Source organism: Saccostrea cucullata, unplaced genomic scaffold, assembly GCF_032062105.1.
Source record: "Saccostrea cucullata isolate Sc308-1 unplaced genomic scaffold, CSIRO_AGI_Scuc_v1 ctg147, whole genome shotgun sequence".
NCBI classification, from domain to species: domain Eukaryota; kingdom Metazoa; phylum Mollusca; class Bivalvia; order Ostreida; family Ostreidae; genus Saccostrea; species Saccostrea cuccullata.
In genome coordinates, this window is record NW_026927607.1 from 180,611 (window position 1) to 187,702 (window position 7,092).

At 32.1% G+C, this 7,092-nt stretch overlaps 1 long non-coding RNA gene across 1 annotated transcript; it reads right to left on the reverse strand.

Annotated features, from left to right (window-relative positions):
• Positions 1 to 3,085: 3,085 nt before the first annotated feature.
• Positions 3,086 to 6,146, reverse strand: LOC134274956 (uncharacterized). The gene is made up of 3 exons (XR_009993741.1): positions 6,095 to 6,146; positions 5,690 to 5,791; positions 3,086 to 3,210 (listed from the first exon to the last, which is right to left on the reverse strand). It is a non-coding gene; the product is annotated as an uncharacterized LOC134274956 (long non-coding RNA).
• Between the last annotated feature and the right edge of the window lie 946 nt (positions 6,147 to 7,092).

Genomic DNA, 7,092 nt, shown 5'->3' on the forward strand with positions numbered 1-7,092 from the left:
CAAATCTAGTAACTATTTTCCTTTCCGACTTTGGGCAATGAGCCCTTAAGTCACTGGCTGGAAGGTTTCGCATTCTAACGTCTCTCAGTTATTTTCCTCATGCATGTATTGTAGATGTTACATGTTAATGTAATATTAAAGAAAGATAAATACATTTAAAAAATAAGGAGATCGTTTTTGATAATGTAACTTAAAAATATGTTTAACAAAATAAGTAAATGTAGTTATATGCTAATTTTACGATTGAAAAGTAATCTTAACAATTCTATACAAGTCTTTTATAATCTTTGAATTATATAAAGACCTTTCAATATTATAATAATTAAAATTTAAATTTCGGTAACTGATACGCTAATTAACAATTGACACAATTTAGATATACAATCATAATTTGCATAATATAATGTCACAATCCAGTATGATTTAATTTTAGTTGTAATACGTCATTTGATTGGATAATTCAATTCAATATTTCATATTGTATGACATAACTTTCCCACGTCACAATGAGTTATGTCAAAAAACGTATTACTCCGCTTAAAGTTAATTTTAAAATATGCTCAATTTGAAGCCATTTTGAATGGGAAAAATGTCTTATTGTCTTCACTGAAATTAAATGATAAGAAATGAAGCAAGGTAAGCTGCATTCCTTAAATAAACAGTTGATAAAAGTTTTAAAGAATCCCTATCCCCTATTTTGATATACATGTAATTTTATTATTAAAATGGATTGTGTTCACAAACCAGAAAAAAATAAGAAATTATTTTCCTTTCCGACTTTGGGTACATTTAAATAAGCCCTTAAGTCAATTGGTGGAAGTATTCTTACGTCTCTCAGAGATTTCTTCACGTTTAATTTCTAATGGTAGTCCCATGAGATGTGGCTATCTAGAGTTGCCTGGATTTTGAAGAGTATAAGTTCTAGTTGTTCGTACCGTTTCTCCAAAGCCATTGTGTTGTTCGGCAGGGAGATTGATTGATTGAATGTATATTGTTTAACGTCCCTCTCGAGAATTTTTCTCTCATATGGAGACGCCACCACTTGCCGGTGGATAGCTGCAAACTTTATCCCATACTCGGCACTTAGGGCCATTGAACAGGGTGGAATCTTTTTCTTGCCAGCACCTTCTGCGACATGGGACCTCGGTTTATACGATTTCATCCGAAGTACCGGTTTCCACGTCCCACAGTGGGATTTGAACCCACAACGTAAGGATTGACTCCTTACTTCGCAACTCTAGAGCAGACGCTCTAACCACTGCGCCACGCGGGCGACTGACTCGTTAGATAGAAAGCAGAGAAAAAAATCGAAAAAGTGCACATTCAACATAACTGTACTGTATGATAATTCCATATAGCATTGTCATAAAGGCTAGTTACATAATTATATTTCAGTACAAGAGAACTAGTCTTATCAGCTTGAAGTTCTATAATGAGTCGAGATGTGCTCTTTCAAAGTTTATGGAATTCTGTAAATTCCACAATTTTTCCATAAATTTTTCTTTAACTTATTTAAGAGCAGGGATATTATGAAGAGTGTGTATTATGTTTCATCCTCTCTCTCTCTCGTGGTAAAAAGATCTAGACCAGTAAAGGTATATATTTAGACATTATATACTGGTAACCGGTTAAGACCCAGTAAAACATGTGAGTAAGGAAATCAAAGAGAGACATTTGCATTTTATAGAAGGCTGAAATGTCTTTTTATTTTGCAATATGTGCTATTTTCTTTCCTTGTTTGGGGTAATTAATTTCCTAATATCTGTTTACTGATCTTTTTATCTATAAGAAACATCATTCTATGGTAGAAATTCGTTAGAATTTTGTTTCAAGTTTAAATATTCGAAATTTTTTCAACAATTACACTCAACTGTAATAACCACTGGTATATACATATGATGGATTCCTATATCGTATTTTTCAGTTTGCCGAATGATTACAAGCACATGACTGGTTACATGCTTGCTCCTTCATGAAACCTGGTTCTACCTATGATGTATTTTATCGTTTGTGTAATGCTCCTTAGAAAGCTTATCGCTCACTTGCGGATAAAGAATTGCAACTTAAACTCAACACACAAGCAGTCAGGTATCATATTCGTATCAACACCTACTTTGACACAAGGTCTTGGTATATTAATTTTGGTCTCATCCCAGAACCGATGTCCACGTCCGGCAGCGATATTTAGACTCGAGACTCCTTTCTGAGCGACTCTCAAGCTAAAGCTCTTGGAAACCAATGTGCAAGGCGACTCTAAACTGGTTTTAGATGCTTTGTGTCTGCTGTCGATTGTTGCAATTGTACACTTTCAATAAGAGGAAATGTTCGTATTTGTGCATTACATTTGGACACTCTTAGCTATTAAAATATTTTAAAATAATTGCATATAACTACTAAGATTTAGAACTTGATGAATTTTTCTTTCGAGGAATGTTTCCGACTATTTACTCAAACCTATAACTTTTTTAAAATGCTTGAAAAAAAAAGTTTGGGAAAAGTGCCTCAGGAAATAGGCTTCTTCTTCAAGAACATGAATTTTTTTTAACTCCCTCAAGATCTTCATAATCTCCAAAGGCAGGCTGAGGTAATGAAATACGATTAGGAATGAAGCAATGCAGAATTTAAGCGAAATATCAGTAAATCCGTGAATTCGATTTGAGTTCATTTGCGTCAAATCGGTGTACATTCAATAAAGTCCTTTTCGTGGATATGTATCATTTATAATTTAATGATGTGAAAAAGTTCTTTTTGCAAATGAATAACGATCCTTTTAAATTATTAAATATTTATCAGTCATAAGTATTTACAGAGGAGCTCATAGGATAACTATATCTTGAAAAGAAACATAGAATGTTAGGTTTCATATTGCCAAAAATTATTCAGATTTGAATGATATTTTTTATAAAAGGCATCCACTGAATGTTGTCGTATGATAATCATTGCTGATGATGTCACCTCTAAGAAAGCCATTTGGATGAGTACGGATAAAGACAACATAATTTTGATTAAGTTGAAAAACAGAAACACCGGTGGTTGACCTTATAAAATCTGCCCCTTCTCCATTACAATGTGCAGCGTCAATAAAATCCACATTCTTAATTAGCTGCGAGCTGATATGGGCACCTGGAGTACAAAACACGGTCCAGCTAAAGACGTAGGTGCCATGGCGAGGAGCAGTGAACATACCGGAGTACCTGTTGTACACTGATTCTCAAATTATAGTCTCAATTCGCTTTAAATAATGTACCGTGTTTTAAGTAATATAATATTTCTAATAAATTTTATTTTCTGCCAGTCATATGAACCATTGTTGGTTGTTGATTAAAATACAACAATTGTTTGTTGTAACTTGAATGATTGTCTTAGGCGAAAATCGCATTTTATAGCAGAAATCGATATTTACGTTACTGTCGCCGATCAAAGTGTAGTTTTTTATTTTAAACCAAAAAGAAGTTTGTAATCACTTACATATCTTTTTCTTAGTAAGATTGTCCTACATTTGAGATATATTTTCTGAATATCACACCCTTCACACATATGCGTGGCACAATTTTTTAAAAAATTTAATATATTTATCAAATTTTGATGTCACCGCAAAATTATTACTTTTCTATTTGGAAATTCAAAAGAACTGGAAGGATTGCTGAACCGACTCAATAAGATTAAGTTGTAACTTTTTAACATCATGAACACCTGTTCTATTGTATGGAATAGTAAAAAAACACTGTTTATCTGTATTTATAAAATATAGCCCTCCTTTTCTTATGAGTCCAATGGTTAAAAAATTCATCGATATTTACGTGTTAGTATTTATTCACAAATTAAGTAAGAGAAATACACTGTTTCCTATGGGTCAAATTGCCATACACTCAAGCACTAGAATATGCCTTTAATTAAAGGTGGAATAATTAAACAACAGCATTAAAAGTTACGATAAATCTCAGAAAGATATTTACGTTACCGATATTTACGTTACCAATATTTACGTTACCATGTTTTAAAGTAAATTAGAATTAAATTCTAAAGCTGTTTGAACATATTTGCGAGTGAATCTTAATGATCTAAAACCTAAAAACATGAAGAAATACACTGTTTCTTAAAATGACATTTTTTTCTGTAACAAGAGTGCAGAAGTGCAAATGGAAGTGCACATGCAAAGGTGAATATATTTTACACAATATCTTGTGCATCCGTGTGATTTGAAAATTGAATTGACATAATATTATTCACAAGTAGAATAGTGGTTTAATGATCGAATGTTTCCATTTTGAGCAATTGGTTAATATTGCATAGTTTTAAGTGTAATGCACGTTATCATTCGGAACGTAAATCTAGGTGAAACAAAACTTTCTTAAAGTTTGTATTTTGCTGTTTGTTTGAACTGATAGTGTATCGTCAACTTAAAAAATCGTTATGTACACCTAAATTGTATACCAAGCTAAACATTTCGAAGAAGAAAATATCATTTTTCGTAGGAAATATAATGAAAATAGGCGCTGCGCTGCATGTAAGAGGGGGGGGGGGGGGGGTCCACATCGCGTTAAAGAAAAAAGACGACTGTGGGTGTTGGGTGTCAAGAAACTGGTCGAAATTGAATCCATTTCCATTTTGGTGCTTTGCAAGAAATACATATATTAAATTGTGCACCTTATTTTCCCATTTAAATTGTTGCTTAGACATAGAACTTAGAACGTATGCGCCTATGCGTTGGTACTGAAAATTCAATTTACGTTAAATTAATATAGAATGTACGTATATTGCTCTACAGAGCACATATAATATGCAACTGTAATTATTAACAAACCTTTTTAAGGGGGTGGGGGTAACTTTGTTTTATTTTTGAGATTTGACGATAAAGTTTTCACAAGCAATTAAGCATTTAAAATAATCAAAAGATTAAATGGTGGAAGGGGGGAGGGTGTCATAAATTAAATGAATCCTCTATAGATAAGTCATAACTTGAATTTTCAATGCAACCCTTTGTCAAGAACACAGATAAGGAAATTCATAAAATTCAATAATTTGAAATAATATATTCATTTTTGCCCGAATATACTTTTATTTTTGTATGATATCTTTGTGCGATATTTACGTGATATTTAACAAACACTTCGTAATCAGGTAATGGCGAAATATTTTACCTTCTGATATTTTAAATAATGTGCGTTTCTCTGAACAGATTAATAAAGAATCAAATAATGAAGCATTTTAGGGAATATTGTCATCATTTAGCTTATCGTCAGATTTGATAAAAACTTTTTAAAATAAAAAGAAAATAATTTCATTTAAACGAAAATTATGCCTGTTTTGTTTTTACTAATAATTGAATCAAAGATTTCACACCCTTTTACAAATGTGCTTAAACGGTTTCATAAATGTTTATAGTTAACAAAATTGATGTGTATTATCTTAATTTTGTATTTTTCAAAAAAATTCTTTCGTTTCCACATATGGATTTTCAACATAACGCAAATATCTTGGTGTAAATTAGCCCTCCAACCGCATTCATTTCGAAGGAGGTCAACAAAACACAGCATGAAGTATGTAAATCAAATTGTGATTTTTAATAACTATACACCTTCGTGTTTCAAATGACATATAAAATTGTTAGTTTCAGTTCACAAAATTTTTGGACTTTTCCCAAAGTCGATTTGGCACTATAAATTGAGAATGCGTGTGTAATGATTACCGATATTCGTTGGTGCCGAATCGAACACGAATATGTGAAGAGTGCTTGGTGCGGTTTCAGTATGAGTCAGCTTGGCGAAAAATGCAATATTACCATCTGACCCTGAAGGAGAAAATAAAAATAAATAAATACTTTACTTTATAAATGTAGCTATGTAGAATTAGACTAATTTGAATTCTCTTGTTGTCAAAATAAAATGTTGTATGTTTTGTTTCACAGTTGTTATCATTTTACTTTTTGACCTCATCGATGGGGTAATCTGATTAAAATCAGACTGTTAGACACCGACATTCTGATAGTCACAGTACAGATTGATAGATGGGGATACCTCTGAGGTTTGAAAGAGCGTCTGGCTTCATTCGCCGATTTCAAAACCAAAATCACTTAATAAATACATGTTCTCACCAGACAATCTTCTCCAAAATCTTTTAGATGCAGATTTTACTGCTTGTGACTTTTCATCTCAGTTAATTCATGTGGAGTGCTGCTGTTTTGAATGTTTTTTGACAGGTCGTTGTTTAAAGTCCTGAAACCGTCAAAGTATTCATCTGCTGAGTTGTCTCTTTGACATTGACATTTCTCTATACAGTCTTCCAGAAAATTAATTCGTTTCTTCTAGTCTCCAATTTTAGCTTCAAGAAGTTTTTGATTTTCCTGCATCTGAGTGACTATGAGTTTAAGCTGTTTCAATTCATTATCCGAAGACATAACATGATGTGACAGACAGAAAAAAATCAGGATAAACACAAATATACGAACAGAGTACATGTTGTTTGATTCAGGAACGTTCTGTTATCGAAACACAATGCATACGTAGGTTCTCTTGTAGATTTGTTATATTAATCCTTATCTAAGAGGTTAACATTCAATACCAAGTGAAATGGTCTCTAACTGAAGATTGCATAATATTGTACCACTACGTACACTAGCTATGGTCTTCAATATTTTCAGATATATCAACGGCGTTACACAATTAGCAGTTACTACAATCCTACGTTGATTATTCATTTGATCTCTAAATAGTACACCAAGAACTGAGCTAAATCTTATTCCTATTTGGATATTTTACTAGAAAAGACAATAATGGCCACCTAACAATAAACTTTATGATAAACTTCATGTTTTCATCTTTTTTTTATCGGAAAAATCAATTCTTTTTGTGACTATTTACCATTATCACCTGCTTATGCGTGGAGGTTTTGTCCCCTATGGCCAGTTGAATCGATACACAAAAACATACTCTATGCATAAATCATTTCTAAAACAAGGCAAACTATAATGTCTCAAAATATGTTTACCATGAAGTGTATACAATGAAAATCAATTAAGGATAAAAAGATCAAGTTTTTCAAATAATGCATCAAAATATGAATTTCTTGTCTTTTTTGCAATTTATGACATAT